Source organism: Benincasa hispida, chromosome 4 (assembly GCF_027475165.1).
Source record: "Benincasa hispida cultivar pf3 chromosome 4, pf3_genome.v1.1, whole genome shotgun sequence".
NCBI lineage: Eukaryota > Viridiplantae > Streptophyta > Magnoliopsida > Cucurbitales > Cucurbitaceae > Benincasa > Benincasa hispida.
The window spans coordinates 52,261,099-52,281,231 of record NC_143481.1 but is presented as its reverse complement, the minus strand read 5'-3'; the positions used below and the strand labels follow the sequence as shown (position 1 = coordinate 52,281,231).

Below are 20,133 nucleotides of genomic sequence, written 5' to 3'. Positions count from 1 at the left end.
GGGCACCAAACGAGCTCCGTTCCCAAAGCCATCTGCGCACGACTTTTTCTCATCGTTCTGAACCCCTGGGTCCGTTTTCAAGTTTTCGCCCGTCAGGAAGTTCGCACACAAAAATTGTGTCTCGAGGCACCCCCGTCGGCTCGATAGCCGTTTGGGGCAACAAACGAGCTCCGTTCCCAAAATTGTCTACGCGCACGGTTTTTAAAACCGTTTGAACCCTTGAGTCCGTTTTCAAAGTTTCACCTGCCGAAAAGTTCGCACACAAAAATTGTGCCTCGAGGCACCTCTGCGGACCCGATAGTCGTTTGGGGCAATAAACGAGCTCCGTTCCCAAAACCGTCTACACGCTTGGTTTTTCTCATCGTTCTTAACCCCTGGATCCGTTTTCAAATTTTCGCCCACAGGATAGTTCGCGCAAAAAATTTAGGCCCTAGGAAACCCCCGTCGGGCCCAATAGTCTTTTGGGCAACCAAACGAGTTCCGTTCCCAAAACCGTCTGCGCTCAAGGCTTTTTCTTATCGTTCTGAACCCATTGGTCTGTTTTCAAAATTTCGTCCGTCAGAAAGTTCGCGCACAAAAATTATTCCCGGGGCACCCCCGCGGGGTCCGATAGACTTTTGGCGCACCAAACGAGCTCCTTTCCCAAAACTGTCTGTGCGGATGGCTTTTTCTCATCGTTTTGAACCGCTGGGTTTGTTTTCAAATTTTCGTCCACTAAAAAAGTTCGCACACAAAAATTGTGCCTCGAGGCACCCCCGTCAGGCTGGATAGTCGTTTTCAAATTTTTTTTTCATCGTTCTGGACCCCTAGGTTCGTTTTCAAATTTTCGTGCGCCGGAAAGTTCGTGCACAAAAATTGGCTCCTGAGGCACCCCGAAAGGCTCGATAGCTGTTTGGGGCACCAAACGAGCTCTATTTCAAAAATCATCTACGGGCACGAATTTTTCTCATCATTCTGAACCCTTGGGTTCGTTTTCAAATTTTCGTCCGTCAGAAAGTTCTTACACAAAAATTGGGTCCCGATTCACCCCCATGGGCCCGATAGCCATTTGGGGCACCAAACGAGCTTCGTTCCCAAAATTGTGTGTGCGCACGGCTTTTTCTCTTCGTTCTGAACCCCTGAGTCTGTTTTCAAATTTTCGCTTGCTGAAAATTTCGCGCACAAAAATTGTCTCAAGGAACCCTCGTCGGGCCCGATAGTCATTTGGGGTACCAAACGAGCTTTGTTCCCAAAACTGTCTGAGCGCACGACTTTTTTTTATCGTTCTGAATCCCTGGGTCTGTTTTTAAATTTTCGCCTATCGGAAAGTTCGCGCACAAAAATTGGGCACCGAGGCACCTCCGCCAGACCCGATAGTCGTTAGGGGCTTCAATCATGCTTCGTTCCCAAAACCGTCTGCGCGCACGGCCTTTTCTTATCGTTCTGGAGCCTTGGGTCCGTTTTTAAATTTTCACCCGTCGGAAAGTTCGCACACAAAAATTGTGTCTTGGGGCACCCCCATTGATCCCGATAGCCGTTTGGGGCACCAAACGAGCTTTGTTCCCAAAACCGTCTAAGCGCACGACTTTTTCTCATCGTTCTGAATCCTTGGGTCCGTTTTGAAATTTTCGCATGCCGGAAAGTTCGCGCACAAAAATTGGGCCCCGGGGCACCCCCAGGCCTGATAATCGCGCTCTGTTCCCAAAATCGTCTGTGCGCACGACTTTTTCTCATTGTTTTGCATCCCTGGGTTTGTTTTCAAATTTTTGCAAGCCGAAAAGTTCGCACACAAAAATTGGGCTCAAGGCACCCTCGCTAGGCCCGATAGCCGTTTGGGGCTTCAATCGAGCTTCGTTCCCAAAACCGTTTGCGCACGACTTTTTCTCATCGTTCTGAACCCTTAGGTCCGTTTTCAAATTTTCGAGCCCCAGAAAGTTCGTTGAAAAAAATTTGGTTCCAGGGCTCTCCCGCGGGGTCCGATGGCCGTTTTGGGCACCAAACGAGCTCCTTTCCTTACCTTGTGTGCGCACGACTTTTTCTCATCGTTCTGGACCCCTGGGTCCGTTTTCAAAATTTCGCCCACCGAAAATTTTGTGCACAAAAATTAGGCCCAGGGCACCCTTGGCGGGCCCGGGTCTGTTTTAGAATTTTTGCTCGTCAGAATGTTCGCCCACAAAAATTGTCCTCCAAGCACCCCCATTGGTCCCGATAGCAGTTTGGGGCTTCAATCGAGCTCCGTTCCCAAAATCGTCTACGCGCACGACTTTTTCTCATCGTTCTGAACCCTGGATCCATTTTCAAATTTTCGCCCGTGGGAAAGTTCATGCACAAAAATTGTGCCCCAGGGCTCTCCCGTCGGGCCCGATAGCCATTTGGGACATCAAACGAGCTTCGTTTTCAAAACCGTCTGCGAACATGGCTTTTTCTCATCGTTTTGAACCCCTGGGTCCGTTTTCAAATTTTTGCTCCTCGAAAAGTTTACAAACAAAAATTGTGCCTCGGGGCATACCCGTCGGACCCGTTAGCCGTTTGGAGCACCAAACGAGTTTCGTTCCTAAAACCGTTTGAATGCATGGCTTTTCTCATCGTTTTGAACCCCTGTGTCCGTTTTCAAATTTTCGCTCGCAAAAAAGTTCGCGCACAAAAATTGGGCTCCCAGGCACCCCTGACGGGTCCGATAGTCATTTGGGGTACCAAACGAGCTCCGTTCCCAAAATCGTCGGCGCGCACGACTTTTTCTCATCGTTCTAAATCCTTGGGTCCGTTTTTAGATTTTCGTTCTCCAGAAAGTTCGCACACAAAACTTGTGCCTCGGGGCACCCTTGCTGGGCCCGATAGTTGTTTTGGGGCACCAAATGAGCTCCGTTCCCAAAATCGTTTGCGCGCACGACTTTTTCTCATCTTTCTGAACCCCTTGGTTCGTTTTCAAATTTTCGCCCGCCGGAAGGTTCGCACACAAAATTTGTCTCGAGGCACCCCCGCCGGGCCTGATAGTCGTTTGGAGCACCAAACGAGCTTCGTTCCCAAAACCGTCTGCGCACGCCTTTTTCTCACCATTTTGAACCCCTTGGTCCGTTTTCAAATTTTCGCCCGCCAGAAAGTTTGCACACAAAAATTGTCTTGGGGCACCCCTGTTGGGCCCGATAGCCGTTCGGTAGTCGAAACAAGCTCCGTTCCTAAAATCGTTTGCACGCACAGCTTTTTCTCATCATTTTGAACCCCTGGGTCCGTTTTCAAATTTTCGCCTGTCGGAAAGTTTGCACACAAAAATTGGGTCCTAGGACACTTTCGCCGGGCCCGATATCCGTTTGGGGCACCAAACGTGTTGGATTTTATGTCCTAAAACTCGTAATTTGTAATATCATATTTTTGTTCAATAAAACTGTTATTGAAAATCTTTAGTAAATTTAAATTATATTCATGAATCCAATAATCTAAGGTTCCAAGGTTATTAAGTTTAAGTTTGAACTTTATACAGTGACATGAATGTGGATCAAGTTCAAATATATATAGCCAAAATGGTTTATAGTATATAAATAAGGTTGGACGCCTTATTCTGGGGACATTATGGATGCGGCCCATTTGGTAGTTAGTACAAACGATGTCCTAAACTGTTCATGTGGAGATATGAAAATTGGGGCATTCTATGTAAATAGTTTAGATAAGACTGAACCATGAAATAGTCACTTTTACGTTCTAAATGCCGTTTAATGTATAAAATTGATTATTTCGTTAATTGATGACCTAGGTTACTTAATCTTAATCTTGAGCTAACTATGAACTCCTGTTCACTGGAAATTATCTTTAGATCTGCATAGGTGAAGGCAGCTCATTATCACTGGCCCATTAAGCCTCCCATTTCAGAGGTAAGATCAGGTGGATTTTGAGAATATAGGGTGTAAGACGGAATTCATTCCTACCCATTATAGGGATAGTAGATAGGTTGTTCCCTTTAGTACTAAATCCAGGTTTTGAATAAGGGGCCCACCCTCTCATAAGCCCGAGTGGGGTTCGATTTATATGTTGGACCTTAAATCAATTGTTCATTAGAAGATCAGTGGAACTTAAGGAATAATATGTAGTCTCGGGGGTAAAATGGTTTTTATGACCCAGTCGAGATTACGAACAACATGTGAAGGATTAACTTACTAATCATGGTTATATCATATGGACACAAATATATCTATAGTGAGGGGAGTGCAACTACGAGATTATAGTGGAATGACCCATGAGTTAAGGAATGTTGATTAGCTCCATCTAAAGAGTTTAGCCAACTAATCTCGGATCGTTGGATCCCATGATCTACAGGTCCATTAAGTTTCCCTACTAGCTCATATGGAATAAACTTAGAACAATATGATAGAATAATTCAAATTGTTCGAATTAGGTGAAGAGAGAGAAACCGACAAGTATATGTGATATAGTGGTCAATTTTTTCAGTTTAGAGATACAGCTTTAATATTTAAATGTGACCAAATCATAAAAAGTCAAAATGTTGACTCTTTGGTCAATTTGACTTTGACCAAATGACTATTTTGCACTTTGACTAAAGTTAGTGGGAAAATCCAAACTTTTGTTGGATAATTCCACTAACAAAATAGTGAGCTGGGTGTTGACTATTTTAGGGGGGATTTTATGAAGTTTTTTCATGCAATTTTGCATGACTCTTTTCTATAAATATGGACTTGTGATTTTGGATTAAAGACTTTTGGACTTTTTACCAATATAGTTTTCTAAAATTGGGCTAAATAAAAAACCCGACATCCCAAATTTCAGGAAAATTTAAGTTAATTATATAAAATTATTGCATTTAAATTTTTCTTTCCTTTGGAAAATTGAGATTAAATTGAAATAATTGAAAAACTTTTATTGGTTAAATTGAATTTAATTGAAATTGATTAGATAATTGAACTGATTATCTTGAAAATATTGAATTTTGCTTCCCTTTGATTTTGGATTTTAGGGCCAACTTAAAAAAAATAAATAAATAAAAATAAAAGAGATAATTAATTTCATGTGGTTTTGAATTGATTTAAATATTTAGAAGGATTTAATTTGTATTAAATTGATGAATTTTATGCCCTTTAATTTTGGAATTTGAAGCCTAAATTAAGATAATTTGAAAGTTAATTGATTTCTAAATTTAATAGAATCTTTGGAGAGTTTGAAGATATTGTGATAAAATATTTTGTTTTTTTCAAAATTTGGAAAAAATAAAAGAATTGAGATTTTTTTTTCAAAATTAAATGAGAGTGAAAAGAGGTCAAAAATTAGGGGAGAAAGCAATTCGGTTTTTCAGCGACAACTTCCATAAAATTATCGATTGTCAGAGTTTGAACCGTTGGATCGTGCTAAAATTTGGTCAGTCTGTCCAAGACATATATAGTTTCATTTTGAATGGTTGAATTGTTGTTTGAAACTCTGGTTTGTTTGTAATCGCTGCTGAATAAATTCTCCTTCTCTCCTACTCTCTCAAACCCTCCTTATGTAAGACCCTCACTATTAGCTGCTAGCCTAAACAATTTATGCCGTCCAACAGCAACACACGTTGTCTATCTATGGCAGACATGAGTCAACCCGCCGTTGGCCGCCATTGTCTCGATCTTTGTCGGAATTTTGAGGAAAACCTTAGATTCAAGGTTTGAAAGTTTTGAAGCATTGACCATCAAGTTAGATACCATTTTGGTTTGCAGAAAATTGGTGAAGATCGATTGCCTAATTAAATTGAGTATTGGAATTTGTCTTGGACCAAGCTACAACTTTTGGTTGATTCAAGTGTGCTAAAGAAGTTCTAAGGAGATTTTGTTTTGCATTTTTTTACCAAGTTGAGGTAAGAGTAGAGACGTACCGACGAATGAAAATTGGAATTCGTGAACGAGTCACTGGGACCAGTTTTATGCTTCCGCTCATGAGATTTAAACTTCTTTTCATATTTTTCTTGGCTTTCAGTGTTGATGTTTAAAACTTACTATTTAGAATCGCTTCTAGATTTATTTATTATCATTTAAGATTTACGGGTACCTTATTGTTGTTTTTAATATTTGAAATTAAATGCAAAGTCTTTTAAATTTACTTTATTTAATTAGCATTTATTTTACTATAACAGAGTGTCGTTTTAAGTTCCACGTATGTATGTGTTTAGTAACGACCTAACTTAAGTCTTAGGGGGTCGGGTCGTTACAGTTGGTATCAGAGCCTATGTTTTGGGTTCTGTAGGCTGACTTACTACGTAAGTCTAGAAAGTCCTTGTGGCCCAGTAACAGATCCCTCATTATCGGAATTAATGAAGCCATCGATTTTTTTTTGAAGTTGAAAGTAATCTAGCTCCAAGTAAGAAACAAGCTATATGAGTATTAAGGTTGACTAAATTTGATCTCCCACAATGACCCCTAGCACTAGAGATGAACTTGAGTTGAGAGCAACTCCTATCCTTAAGGCTCCTCATAGAAGGACTCTAGCAGAGTTGGAATAGCCTAAGTCACTTATACAAGAACCATTTAGCAATGTAAATATGTGCCTTAATGTTTTGTCTTGGAGCACATCAACTTTGTTATTAGGAAAGAAAGATGATTCACGCGACTTTGTATCAACTTTTACGAATTGAATATGATAGTGTATCTTGGTTGCAGGGGATTGTCAGGGCAATTTGATGTCGAATCCGAATTCTGAATCTTAGATTTAAGATGCCACGAGAGATATATTTTCTGTTGCAGGACAGTGAGGTGACCCATTCTATGGAGTGTGAACATTCTCAATATAGATATATGCAATCATGAAGGTCTTTATCTTAGAAACTAACATTAGGTAATGGTTACAACTATTATGAGGTTATGGTGATGTATTTTTATGGAGACTTTAAGAGCCTCATTTTAATGAGAATTTCAGACTCGTGCTAGGAGGGTCTAAGTGGTGTTATGTGTTTATTTTAAGATTAAAGAGTAACATGATACTATCTCAGATAAGTTATATAATTCATGGTAAGAGGTGAAGACTTTTTGAAACATGGAGTTAGTGCTAATTAAAAGTTCTTTTTATCGGTCTAAAGAAGCAATTTGGAAACATGAGGATGAGATAAGAACTAAGTATCACGAGCCTTTAAGGACTTGAACTTTCGAGGGCGAAAGTTTCCTAAGGAGGAAAGAATGTAACATCCCGAATTTCATGAGAATTTAAGTTAATTATCTAAAATTATTGAGTTTAAATTTCCCTTTCATTTGGAAAATTGAGATTAAATTGAAATAATTGAAACTTTTATTAGTTAAATTGAATTGAATTTAGATATTCGAACTGATCATCTTAAAAATATTGAATTTTGCTTCTCTTTGATTTTGGATTTTAGGGCCAACAAAAAAAAAAAAATAAAAATAAAAGAGATAATTAATTTCATGTGGTTTTGAATTGATTTAAATATTTGGAAGGATTTAATTTGTATCAAATTGATGGATCCTATGCCTTTTAATTTTGGTTTTTGAAGCCTAAATTAGATAATTTGAAAAGTTAGTTAATTTCTAAATTTAATAGAATCTTTAGAGATTTTGAAGATATTGTGATTAAATATTTTATTTATTTTTTCAAAATTTGGAAAAAATAAAAGAATTGAGATTTTTTTTTTTCGAAATTAAATGAGAGTGAAAAGAGGTAAAAAATTGGGAGAGAAAGCAATTCGGTTTTTCAGCGTTAGCTTTCACAAAATTATCGATTGCCAGAGTTTGAACCGTTCGATCGTGCTCAAATTTTGTTCGAGACATAAAGTTTCATTTTTAACGGTTGGATCGTTGTTTGAAGCTCTGGTTTGTTCGTAATCGTTGCTGAATAAAATCTGTAAACTAGAAATTCCCCTTCTCTTCCACTCTTGCAAACCTTCCTCATGCAAGACCCTCATTACTAGCTGCTAGCCTAAACAATTTATGCCATTTGATAGCAACACACGTTGCCTATCTATGGCAGCCACAAGTCAACGCGTCGTCGACCGCCATTGCCCTGATCTTTGTCGGAATTTTGAGGAAAACCTTGGATTCAAGGTTTGGAAGTTTTGAGGTATTGACCATCAAGCTAGATACCATTTTATTTTGCAAAAAATTGGTGAAGATCGATTGGCTAATTAAATCGAGTATTAATGTCTTGGATCAAGCCATAACTTTAGGTTGATTCAAGTGTGCTAAAGAAGTTCTAAGGAGATTTTGTTTTGCGTTTTTTGACCAAGTTGAGGTAAGAGTAGGACGTGTCGACGAATGACAAGCGAAATTCGTGAACGAGCCACTGGGAGCAGTTTTATGCTTCCGCTCATGAGATTTAAACTTCTTTTCATGTTTTTCTTAGCTTTCAGTGTTGGTGTTTAAAACTTACTATTTAGAATCGCTTCCAGATTTATTTATTATCATTTATGATTTATGGGTACTCTACCGTTGGTTTTAATATTTGAAATTAAATGCAAAGTCTTTTAAATTTACCTTATTTAATTAGCATTTATTTTACCATAACAGAGTGTCATTTTAAGTTCCATGCATGCATGTGAGGCCTAACTTAAATCCTAGGGGGTCGGGTCGTTACAAACCCAACCCAAAATCCCTTCTACTATTTCCATTTTGTTCTCTCTCTCGGGTTCTTCATCCATTGGGTCCCACAACCCGGTTCTGAGTCCAGAGGATAGTAGGTCAGCTCTAGTGGTTGTCTGGTTCGTGTTTGAGCGGCAATAGAGGAGTTTTGGAAGCTTCAAAGGTATTATTTCAAAATAACCCTAATTAATTTATTTAGGGTTGCATGTTTAATTTGGGCAATTAGATTAAAATTGATTCTTATTTTCACTACGCATACCGACTTTTCCATCATGTGGTATCAGAGCATGTTATAATTTTACTCAATTGCATGTGGTGGGTATCAATTTATTAGATAAAATTGAGATTGGAAACTAAAATGGTTTTTAGGTTTTGGCAATTAAATTAAGTTTTTTTTGTAGTATTAATTTGTAATTGCTCACATGTTTATGAGCATTAATGTGTGAAAAATGGTCTGTAAATTTGCTAGAGTCATTAGAGTTGAAATTAAGTTATAATTGCTCGGTTTCGGGAAACAGGACGACTTCAAACTGAAGAAAAAAAATGTTCATAGACCCGGTTTTACTCCCAGACCCGAGAAGGGTGCTCCTAGACCCGACCTAATGCCCGGATCCGCCTCGCGTGCTCCACTGCTCCACTCGACTTCAAAGCCATAAGATTTGATCACAATATCAAATCTTATATTCCAAGATCTAGAAGCTTGTTTCAACTCATAAATGGATTTTCGAAGCTTACAACCCTTTTGTTCTTGACCCTGTGCAATAAACCCCTCTGGTTGAGTCACATAGATATTCTCCTCATGATCGCCGTTTAGAAAGGCTGTCTTGACATCCATCTGCCAAATTTCATAGTCATAAAAGGTGGCAATAGATAAGAGTATTCTAATCGACTTAAGCATGACAACGGGAGAGAAAGTTTCTTCATAGTCCACTCCCTCTCTCTGGGTATAACCCTTTGCCACAAGTCGAGTCTTAAAGGTTTGTACTTTACCGGCTTGGTCTCGTTTTCTCTTGTAGATCCACTTACAACCAATTGGTTTTTACATCATTTGGTTGATCTACAGTTCCCAAACAGAATTGAAGTACATAGACTCCATTTCAAGGTCCATGGCTTTGACCTACTGATCACGGTCCACATCTTTCATCGCCTATTTATAGGTCGATGGATCCTCTATGCCGTCATCAGGTATGACGACTTATGTTTCTGTTAAACCCAAGTAACGGTCAGGCTGATGAACAACCATCCCACTACGTTGAGGCATTCTTAACTCTTGAGAAGGATGTGACTGACCAGATGTATTAGTTTTATCTACTACTTTAGTCGATGAACTAGCTCTATCTGTAGCGTCTTTGGAAATTTCATTCAATACTAGTCTACTGTGAGGTGTTTGACTTCTTATGTGGTATTCCTCTAAGAATGTGGCATTTGTCGATACAAATACTTTATTCTCTTGAGGATCGTAAAATAAACCACCTTTTGTTTCTTTTGGATAACCTACAAATAGGCATAGTTTTGAACGACGTTCCAATTTTTTAGGATTTTGCACCAACACGTGTGTCGGGTGTCACGGTCATGCTTGTCTAGGGCCTGTTGTCCATGGCCGCATGCCCGATCCGACCCCCTTCTAGCATACTTTCATATCTTGTATTGTATTAGCTTAGTTAGCTTGCTTTCTTTACATTTTCATTGTAAGTGACCACCCGCCCTTTTGCATATGCAAGGGCGCCAGTTGGCTTTTTGTTCAGAATGTACTATATGGGGATAAGACTAACCATCACTTCCTCATACCCGGAGTAGTACTCTATAAAGCTGTTGTTGTTGCTTATTGCTTTCTAGTCTACTACAATCTTTCTTTCTTTATTCACACTCACAAAACTTCTTACGAAAACCTTTTCTCTAAACCCGTTTCCTAAAACCGTTTTCCGTAAAACGGGGGTGGAGGTTGCGAGAGGCACTCGGTGTGCCATCGGCAGTCCGTATTCGAGTTGGCTGACTTGTTCGTGAGCGGGAACAAGTGCCACAAAATCGCTAAGAGAAGCTTCCGAAAGAGCGATTGTGACAGTTGGTATCAGAGCTAGGTTGGCTTATAGAGGGAAGATTAGTGATCATGTCGGCGACGAAGAACCTGAACAAGTACCATGTGGATAGATTGGTAGAGATGGAAGAGCAAATGCTCTACCTGAGAGAGGTCCCAGATAATGTCCGTTTCCTAGAGATTCGGCTATAAGAAGTTGCTGAGAAAGCCGATGGAATTGATGCGGTGGTAGGCCGCCTAGACGGATTACCCGTCAGAGAATTGATGATGAGTGTAGAGACCCTTGAGACCAAAACAGTACGGTCCGGCAGCTTTGAACGAGGCGATAGCTCCTCGGGCTCTGTTGCCCACATAGAGGAGCGTGTCGAAGAGCTGGACAGCTCCCAAAAAGCAATACTTCAGATGGTAACCGATTTGTCTGAAGACATTCGGTCGGCTCTTGATGTCGTCAGAACCGAGATAGCGGATGTGAGTGCTAGGGTGAATCTCATCATCCGAGCGGTAGGGAACCAAGCCCCATCTGGGGGAGCAATGGCAGTGAGCAGAATAAAAATCTCAGAACCGAACCCCTTTTGTGGGGTGCGAGAAGTGAAAGCCCTGGAAAATTTTTATCTTCGACCTTGAGCAATACTTTAAGGCGACGAACACAGTGACTGAAGAGTCGAAAGTCACACTAGCAACAATGCATCTAGCTGAAGATGCGAAACTGTGGTGGAGATCACGATTTACAGACATACAGGAAGGACGCTGCACTATTGATACTTGGGATAAATTGAAACAAGAACTTCGTTCGCAGTTCTTCCCTGAAAATGTCGAGATCTTGGCTCGACGAAAACTCCGAGAGCTAAAGCAAACATGTAACATCAGGGACTATGTAAAACAGTTTGCAGGACTCATGTTGGACATACGAGATTTGTCTGAAAAAGATAAGGTCTTTTGCTTTGTGGAAGGGCTGAAACCGTGGGCGAAATCAAAACTATATGAACAGAGAGTACAGGATCTCCCCTCTGCCTATGCGGCAGCTGAACGGCTATATGACCTTAGCACTGACTCACAGGATGTGAGGAAGCAATCAACTTCCTCAAATGGGGGAAACAGGAATACAGGGGGAGGAGACAAGAACACAGGGGGGACCGTAAATCATCCCAACCGAGGTCAGGAAACAACTGGCGGGGGCCGCCGCAACAACATAACAATTACAATTGCCCCCTGTCTTGTTTCATATGTAGAGGGCCACACAGGGCGGGCGAATGTCCAAATCGAACCGCGTTCAATGCTTTTCAAGCCACGTTAGCTTCTACCTCCGAAGACAAGGCTGAACTGGAAGAGACGGTAACCGAGCCAGCTGCAGAAATTGAGAATCCCAGATGGGGGCATTGAAATTCTTATCTGCACTCCAGAAGAATATGGGAAAGGCGACGGAGCCACTAGAGAAAGGTCTCATGTATGTGGACGCTTGGGTCAACCAAAGATCGGCCAAAAACACTATGGTTGACTCTGGGGCTACCCATAACTTCATGGCTGAAACGGAAGCTCGCCGCCTGAACTTGATTTGGGAAAGAGACGCAGGGAAGATGAAAGCTGTGAATTCCGCAGCCCTACCGATTACGGGGATAGCGAAGAGAACTCCGGTGAAGTTAGGAGACTGGAAGGGCTTCGTTGACTTCGTGATTGTCAAGATGGATGATTTCGACGTGGTATTGGGGATGGAATTCCTACTTGAACATAAAGTCATACCAATGCCCCTCGCCAAATGCTTAGTCATTACCTGATCTACACCCACCGTAGTCTAAGCCAGTATCAAGCAGCCAAATGGGGGGAGAATGTCACGGTCATGCTTGTCTAGGGCCTGTTGTCCATGGCCGCATGCCCGATCCGACCCCCTTCTAGCATACTTTCATATCTTGTATTGTATTAGCTTAGTTAGCTTGCTTTCTTTACATTTTCATTGTAAGTGACCACTCGCCCTTTTGCATATGCAAGGGCGCCAGTTGGCTTTTTGTTCAGAATGCACTATATGGGGATAAGACTAACCATCACTTCCTCATACTCGGAGTAGTACTCTATAAAACTGTTGTTGTTGCTTATTGTTTTCTAATCTACTACAATCTTTCTTTCTTTATTCACACTCACAAAACTTCTTACGAAAACCTTTTCTCTAAACCCGTTTCCTAAAACCGTTTTCCCTAAAATGGGGGTGGAGGTTGCGAGAGGCACTCGGTGTGCTATCGGCAGTCCGTATTCGAGTTGGCTGACTTGTTCGTGAGCGGGAACAAGTGCCGCACAATCGCTAAGAGAAGCTTCCGAAAGAGCGATTGTGACATCGGGCATCCCCAAATTCTAAAGTGACGTAAACTGCCTTTACGCCCTTTCCATAGCTCATACGGCGTTTTTGATATACTTTTAAAGGGAACGTTATTCAAAATATAGGCAGCAGTCTTTAATGCATGTCCCTAAAAGGAATCAAGTAACTCAGCAAAGCTCATCATTGAGCGAACCATGTCCAACAAGGTTCTGTTTTTTCTTTCAGATACACCGTTTTGCTGAGGCATATTAGGTGCAGAGAGTTGTGATTTGATTCCTTGTTCTATCATATAGTCCTTGAATCTTAAGTCCATGTACTCCCCACCTCGATCTGATCGTAGTGTTTTAATTGTTTTACCTAACTGGTTCTCAACCTCAACCTTATATTCTTTGAACTTTTCAAAAAAATTAGACTTGTGATGCATTAGGTAAATATGACCATACCTTGAATAATCATCAATTAAACTTATGAAATATTCATACCCACTTCGAGCTTTGACATTCATCGGTCCACAGAGATCCGAATGTGCAAGCTCTAAAGGGTATTGTGGCTCTGAGACCTTTTCCAGTAAAAGATCTCTTACTCATTTTTCCCTCAAGACAAGACTCACATGGAGGTAAAAAATTGTCTTCTAACTGATTTAGGAGACCATTCTTAACCAATCTCTCAATCCTTTTGAGATTTATGTGGCCAAGTCTTAAGTGCCATAGATAGGCATTAGAAGAAACTTTGTCTTTTATTCTGAGTTTCGGCTGTTCTAAACATCTCCGTATTTAAGACAAATTTTCCTTTAGTTGGTCTTAATTTATATAAGTTGTTTTCAAGTATAGCAGAAGAAATTTGAATATTTTTTTTTTCTGAAAATGAACGCTTCATTAACTTCAAAAGATATTTTATACATTTTTTCCAATATACATGTGATAGATATTAAATTTCGTCTCATTTTAGGAGCATACAAAACATCTTTAAGTATAATATATCTATCGTTGAAAAACAACTTCAAGTCTCCCACTGCTTCGGTCGAGACAACCTCTCTTCTTCCAACCTTGGGGTGATCTCGACTTCTTCAAGCTTTTGAGGCAGGAGCCTGAGGACATTCCTCAGTTAAGATAAATTTGAGGTCATCTATTACTAGTGTTGAATTCATATTTGTTTTTCATGTTGAGTAATTATCGCCGTTTAGTTTCTCGGAAGCTAAGAGTTGATCTAAAGAGCTAGTCATATTGAAAAGAAAAACATATCCTTTTTAGTAAACACATTAATCTTTTAAATCCAAACAAGTTTAGCAAAAAAACTAATAATGTACCCTTCATTATTATATTTTGCAATGATATTTCAACGGTTTAGAATAACCTTCACCGAGGGGTGATCGACTATTCCTCCGTTGAACCAAGACTATCTTGACTAGATACTATCACCAGAATAACTCTTATTCCTATAGTAACTCAGTTATGGCTACTTTGGTCAAGAATTTACTAACACTTAGTAATTCTTGTAAGTGTGACCCTCCATTTTCAGACCTCAAAGATCGGAATCATTATGCTCCCGAAGTTGGAAAGACAATAATGAAAACGAACCTGAGAAACCCTACCAATTTCTAGAGTTCGCGGAGTTCCGAATCCTATAATACAACCCTCCGATTGGTAATGTTATTTGCACAGCAAATCTGGAATCAAATTTATATGTGCTAAGGTCGTTAGCCATTAATTCCCCTCCATAATACGGAAATGTTAAAAACTGTCGTAACTCAATCAAAACGTAAACAAATTCCGTTCCCAAAACCATCTGCGTGTACGAATTTTTCTCATCGTTCTGAACACCTGCGTTCGTTTTCAAATTTTCGCCCATCGGAAAGTTCGCACACAAAAATTGGGCGCCTGGGCACCACCGCGAGACCCGATAACCATTTGGGGCACCAAACGATCTCCGTTTCAAAAATTGTCTGCGCACGACTTTTTCTTATCGTTCTAAACCCCTGCGTCCATTATCAAAGTTTCGCTTGCCGGAAAGTTCGCGCATAAAAATAGGGCGCTGGGGCACCACAGCCGGGCCCAATAGCCGTTTGGGGCAACAAACGAGCTCCGTTCCAAAACCTGTCTACGCGCACGACTTTTTCTCATCGTTTTGAACCCCAGGGTCTGTTTTCAAATTTTTGCTCGACAGAAAGTTCACACACAAAAATTGGGCCCCGAGGCTCCCTCGTCATGCCCGATAGGCGTTTTGGACGACAAACGAGCTCTATTCCCAAAACTGTCTATGCCCATGGCTTTTTCTCATCGTTTTGAACGCTTGGGTCCGTTTTCAAATTTTCGCCCGTTTTGAAATGTTAGCGCACAAAAATTGAGCCCCGGGGAACCCCCCCGAGAGCGATAGCCGTTTGGGGCACAAAATGAGCTCCTCCCAAAACCGTTTACGCGCATGACTTTTTCTCATCGTTTTGAACCCAGGGTTTGTTTTCAAATTTTCGCTCGTTGGAAAGTTCGCGCACAAAAGTTGGGCCCAGGGCACCCCGTCGGGCCCGATAGCCATTTGCGGCACCAAACGAGTTCCATTCCCGAAACCGACTGCTCGCACTGCTTTTTCTCGTCGTTTTGAACCTCTGGGTTCGTTTTCAAATTTTCACTCGCCGGAAAGTTTGCGCACAAAAATTGGGCCCCGAGGCTCCCCCGCCGAACCCGATAGCCATTTGAGGCTCCAAATGGGCTCCATTCCTAAAACCGTTTGCGCGTATCGCTTTTTCTTATCGTTCTTAACCCTTGGGTTTGTTTTCAAATTTTCGTCCGCCGTCGCGCATAAAATTTAGGCCCCGGGGAACCCCCATCGGCCCGATAGCCGTTTAAGGTACCAAACGAGCTCCGTTCCCAAAATTGTCTGCGTGCACGACTTCTCATCTTTTTGAACCTTGGGTCTATTTTCAAATTTTCTCCCGCCTGAATGTTCGCGTACAAAAATTGTGCTCCAAGGCACCTCCGTCGGGCCCGATAGCCGTTTGGGCACCAAATGAGTTCTGTTCCCAAAACCGTCTGTGCGCACCACTTTTGCTCATCGTTCTGAACTCTTGGGTCCGTTTTCAAGTTTTTGTCTGCCAGAAAATTCGCGCACAAAAATTGGGCCGAGGTCACCCCCGCTGGGCCCGATAGCCGTTTTGGGCACCAAACGAGCTCCGTTCCTAAAATTGTCTACGCGTACGACTTTTTCTCATCGTTCTGAACCCCTGGGTCTGTTTTCAAATTTTCACTTGCACACAAAAATTGGGCCCCGAGGCACCCCCGCCGGGTCCGATAGCCGTTTTGGCACCAAACGTGCTCCATTCCCAAAACGGTCTACACGCACGGCTTTTTCTCATCGTTCTTAACCCCTGGGCTCGTTTTCAAATTTTCGCTTGCTGGAAAGTTTGCGCACAAAATTTAAACACCCCCACCGGGCCCGATAGCCATTTGGGGCACCAAACGAGCTCCGTTCCCAAAATCTTCTGCGCGCACGGCTTCTCATCTTTCTGAACCCTTGGTCCGTTTTCAAATTTTTGCCCATCCGAAAGTTCTCGCACAAAAGTTAGGCCCAGGGCACCCCCGTCGGGCTCGATAGCTGTTAGGGGCACCAAACGAGCTCCGTTTCCAAACCGTCTGCTTGCACTGTTTTTTCTGATCGTTCTGAACCCCTGGGTTCGTTTTCAAATTCTTTGAAAAGTTCGCGCACAAAAATTGGGCCCCTATGCACCCCTTCCGGGCCCGATAACCATTTGGGGTACCAAATGAGCTCCGTCCCAAAATCGTCTGCGCGCACCATTTTTTCCATCATTCTGAACCTCTGGGTCTTTCAAATTTTCGTCCATCGGAAAGTTCGCGACCAAAAATTGGGCCCGATAGCCGTTTTGGGCACCAAACGAACTCCGTTCACAAACTATCTGCGTGCACGGCTTTTTCTCATTGTTCTGAACCCTTGGGTTCGTTTTCAAATTTTCGCCCACCGGAACGTTCGCGTACAAAAATTTGGCCCCGGGGCACCCCCGCTGGGCCCGATAACCGTTTGGGGCACCAAACAAGCTTCGTTCCCAATATCGTTTGCGCGCACGGCTTTTTCTCATCGTTCTAAACCCCTAGGTATGTTTTCAAATTTTGTCCCGCCGGAAAGTTTGCGCATAAAAATTGGGCCCCGGGGCACCCTCACCGGGCCCAATAGCCGTTTGGGGCACCAAACGAGCTCCGTTCCAAAAATCGTCTCGCACACGACTTTTTCTCATTGTTCTGAACCCCTGGGTCTGTTTTCAAATTTTCGCCAGCCGGAAAGTTCGTGCACAAAAATTGGTTCCCGGGGCACCCCCACGGGGCTCGATAGCCGTTTGGGGCACTAAACGAGCTCTGTTTGCAAAACTGTCTTCACACACGAATTTCTCTCATTGTTCTGAGTCCTTGTGTCCGTTTTCAAATTTTTGCTCGTAGGAAAGTTCGCACACAAAAATTGGTCCCCGAGGCACTCCTGCCGGGTCTGATAGCCGATTGGGGCACCAAACGATCTCCCTTCCCAAAATCATCTCCGCGCACGGCTTTTTCTCATCATTTTGAACCCCTGGGTCCGTTTTCAAATTTTCACCTGCCGGAATGTTCACGCACAAAAATTGGGCCACGAGGCCACGGTATGTTTTCTAAAATTTTAATTCACTTGCATAGTAGTTTACTAGTTTATTGTTTAACTATTTTTTTCATTGTGCAGATGTCGTTTGATGTGGACTCTAAGTCCAAACATTGTATACTCATATCTCCATCTAGGAAGTTTTGGACTTTCAAGACAACATTGACTCAAAAGTTCATACTTCCATTTAAGGATGAACCCTTGGTCTTGCAATTTCCTCCCCAACAATATTCTCATATAGAGCAAGATTAGTGGACATCGTTCGTCAATGAATGATTGAGTGAAGAATGGGATGTAAGTCATTCACAATAAATTAAATGTCAACATTATCATTGTTTTGATAGGTAACTTCAACTAGATTTGTTGTACAGGAAATCAGTCGTCTTCAAAAAGAAAGACGTGCGAAATGTGTATATAATCATCACATTTCTTGGAAGGGTTATGCGAATCTTGCCCAATAATTTGTAAGTTTTTCTACTTAAATTAAATCTTTTACTCTAATATGTTTATGCTAATTAAATATGTATGTTCATGTAGAACCTATCGAATGATCCTTCTTATTGGGTGACTTTATGGAAAAAAGCAAGAAAAAGAAAAAAATAAAGAATATGAAGCTACTTGAGAATGTGCCAATCGAATTGTACGTTTATATTGTGCAAAGTTAAGATGACATAATATAATGTTTGAAACTTGTGATGATATAGATATTGTGTGAAAATTGTAATATGGTTTACAGGATAAATTGGCTGAAGCCTATGAAGGTGAAGATGTTTTGACCAAAGCATTGGGTACAGAGGAACAGGTGGGACGTGTTAGAGGAATGGATGATTTTGTTTCCCATTCCTAATATTTCAAATTAGTAAAACCAAAGTCCTTAATGAGCCAAGAAATTGAAGGAGGCTCTAGTGAAAAAAATGTTTGACATGGTAAGTTGTCAAGAGAAAGAACACACAATAGAAAATCTCATCAGTCCAAATCATTTGTTGGAAGTGTTGCACTAAGTGCATCTGAAGAAAAAGATACTGAGAAGATGCCTAAAGAAGATATAGAGATAATTTATTTGTTGTGACTTTTAAATTTTAATCATGTTGGACGTGCTTAACCATGCATGACATAAGTTCTTTTAAATTTGGTAAGGGGACACCATGCCACTTGGCTATAAGAACAGTAGATAATATTGTTGCAATAGCCACAACATTTGATGATGATGTGTCATGGTTAACTGTTAAAGTTCTGATTGACATTGCCATTGGAGAAGATTTGCCTATACCAATTCATGTGAAGGGTAAAATAGAGTCCTTAAATCAAGCAATGGGCAACTTCGTAACATGGCCTCGTGAACTTGTAGTTGCGGTTGACGAGAAAAAAAGTATGCCTCTTTTTCAGTATATGAGTTTGGTTATTTATTATTTTTCCTACTTTGAATTTTTGTAACTTTGGTTATGGTAGGACCATTCAACAATTAAGAGCTTTCGCCAGTCCTGCAAATATACTGATGCCAATGGTACCATCAAACTCTTGAATGGACATGCCATGCATAGCATGAATGATGTAGACATGATCCGTATCACTTTGGACGAGCATATAACATGGAAGAGACAAATTTATTTATTTAGGTTGCGATGATCTGATCCAATGTTGCAATATGGTTGAAATAGGCTACATGTGTATTTTGACATACATTGCGTAAGTATTACTCATCTAGATTCACTCATGTATACTTTGTTTCATGTTTAAATAATAACTTTTACTTTGTTTAGGTATCTTTAGGATGAATGTGGTCGTGATATTACGAAGAAGTTTTTTTTATAATTGATCAAGCAACAATACCGCCACACGTGAAGTCTCAAGATATTCGATCCAGAAATTTAGTCAGTCAACTAGAATTCACTAATTTAGACCAATTTTTCCTTATTCCATATAATACAGGGTAAGTAAATACAAGTTCTTAAGTTATTTTTAATTTGCACTATACACGTACTAATATTTCAAAATTGTTGCTTATTATAGATATCATTGGATATTGATTGTAATCAATCTACAAGAAAATTGTGTTTATGTTTTGGACTCTCTTCGAAGTAAGGTTCAAGAGGATTTTCATGGAGTTATAAATATGTAAGTGTAATTGAACTTTCTTAGTTCTTAGTCGAAGTATTTATGTTTAACTAATGTTTTCAAACTACTTAGTGGATTGAAAACATGGCAAGCCAAATACGATCTCCAACACCATCGGTCTTCTAAAAAATTGAAACCTATATAGGTAAATTTGCATTCATTTGTTAACAATTTATCTAACCATGATTTGTTTATTGGAAGATTTATGTATAATATTTTTGTGTTTATGGGGTATTTGGTTTTAAGTATTCATGGAATTAGTACTAATTGATATTTGTGAATGAGAGAAATTCTTGGTGTAAGTATTTTATGAAAGTCTGTTATTGTTATGCCAAATATTGGTGATTAGTGTGTTTATTTCATATTTGATGAGTGTATGTAATGGATTGGAAATATTGATTATTGTTTGTAGATAAATTCATAGGTGGAAGACAAATATTGATGGCTTGCCATGCAAATTTTTGTTTATATACTTTTTAATAAAAAAACAATGATGGAAATTTCCTGATCCAACA

At 40.6% G+C, this 20,133-nt stretch overlaps 1 protein-coding gene across 12 annotated transcripts in view; it reads left to right on the top strand.

Annotated features, from left to right (window-relative positions):
• LOC120075458 (zinc finger CCCH domain-containing protein 1) overlaps positions 1 to 19,852 on the top strand; it is a 31,216-nt gene extending 11,364 nt beyond the window's left edge. For 2 of the 12 annotated variants that reach the window (XR_016529171.1, XR_005481338.2), the window contains exon 6: positions 6,609 to 6,885. The gene's annotated coding sequence lies outside the window, so the exon portion shown is untranslated. Of the gene's footprint in view, positions 1 to 6,608; positions 6,886 to 8,462; positions 8,698 to 9,052; positions 17,508 to 17,584; positions 17,798 to 17,874; positions 17,968 to 18,040; positions 18,144 to 18,239; positions 18,873 to 18,952; positions 19,190 to 19,263 lie in introns of those variants that run through there. The other 10 variants (XR_016529165.1, XR_016529164.1, XR_016529163.1 and 7 more) reach the window with 10 other exon arrangements.
• Positions 19,853 to 20,133: the final 281 nt, after the last annotated feature.